This window comes from Echinops telfairi, unplaced genomic scaffold, assembly GCF_000313985.2.
Source record: "Echinops telfairi isolate 266 unplaced genomic scaffold, ASM31398v2 ScPeMD7_70;HRSCAF=299, whole genome shotgun sequence".
In the NCBI taxonomy this organism is placed as follows: domain Eukaryota; kingdom Metazoa; phylum Chordata; class Mammalia; order Afrosoricida; family Tenrecidae; genus Echinops; species Echinops telfairi.
This window is the reverse complement of record NW_022103968.1, coordinates 26,733,997-26,735,146: the sequence shown is the minus strand read 5'-3', so window position 1 is coordinate 26,735,146 and position 1,150 is coordinate 26,733,997. Positions and strand designations below refer to the sequence as shown.

The window sequence follows — 1,150 nt, the reverse complement described above, 5'->3', positions numbered from 1 at the left end:
ACAGAGCAGCCTAGGACCAAGGCCTAGTTTGGCAGTATCCACCGGGGGTGGCCAAGTTCGGGGACCGGCCCGGGCCAGCGCCGCTTACCGAGCCCCGGGATCCTCCTCCTCTACCCGCGCCGCTCCCGGGCCCGCTCGCTCCCGACGCCACCGCCACCGACGCCGCTGCTGGGGGCTCGCGGGCGCGTTCCCGCCCTCCTCGGAACCCGGCTTCTCCGTGCCCCACCGGGTCCTAAAGCCCGCCCATGTATGGCACCTCGTTCACGCCCGCTTCCCGAGAACTAGCCCAGACTACAATTCCCAGGAAGCACCGCAAAGACTACAGCTCTCGAAAGGTATCGCGAGAAGAAAAGTGGCAAAAGACCCATCCATTGAGGGCCTACTGGATGCAAGTGGCATTTTTATGTATAGCAGACTTTTAGATTCTGCAGTTATGCTGCTAGGAAAGAACATATCCTCTATAGACATTGGCGAAACTTGCCAAGATATACTTTCAAAAGCATGTATTACAATATTGTACGAGTGAAACACGGGAAACAAATGCATTCACTCAACAAATATTTATTGTGTACCTACTACGTGCAAAGCGCCTTACGTTAACCTGGAAAAATACCTAACTTTTCTGAGTCTTCGTTTTCTGCATATGCAAACTGGAAGGTTGGATAAAATGTGCTGAGTACTATGTCAAAGTTGTCAGGTGCCACTGCATCAATCTGACTCATAGGATAGAACAGAACACCGCCCAGCCCTGCGCCACCCTCTCAACTGTTGTTGTTTGAGCCACTGGGTCAGCCCAACATTCAGGGAGAGTTTCTCTCCCTTTTGCTGACCTTCAAGTCAGTAGGTCAAAAAGATGATGCCTTTTTCTAGGGGCTGATCTCCCTTAATAACATGTCTAAAGTATGTGACCTTTCCACATCCTCTCTTCTAAGGAGCATACTTTCAGTACTTTTGTTAGGGACCTGGACCAATTACCCTTTTAATGAAAGGAGATCAAACACAAGGCTGCAATTACAGAAGAGGTCTTATTATGCTAGCTTAAGCCAGGGCTCAAGTCCTCAGGTGCTTAACTGCGTGCACCATCTTGGACAAGAGCCCCCACAAAAGAAATTCCAAAGTATTTATTTACAGGTATACGTAAAGGGGCGTT

The 1,150-nt window shown here is 50.1% G+C and overlaps 1 protein-coding gene across 1 annotated transcript in view; it reads right to left on the bottom strand.

Moving 5' to 3' along the window:
- ARMH3 (armadillo like helical domain containing 3) overlaps positions 1-169 on the bottom strand; it is a 228,233-nt gene extending 228,064 nt beyond the window's left edge. The window contains exon 1 of the mRNA XM_004700968.2: positions 89-169. The gene's annotated coding sequence lies outside the window, so the exon portion shown is untranslated. The remainder of the gene's footprint in view (positions 1-88) is intronic.
- Between the last annotated feature and the right edge of the window lie 981 nt (positions 170-1,150).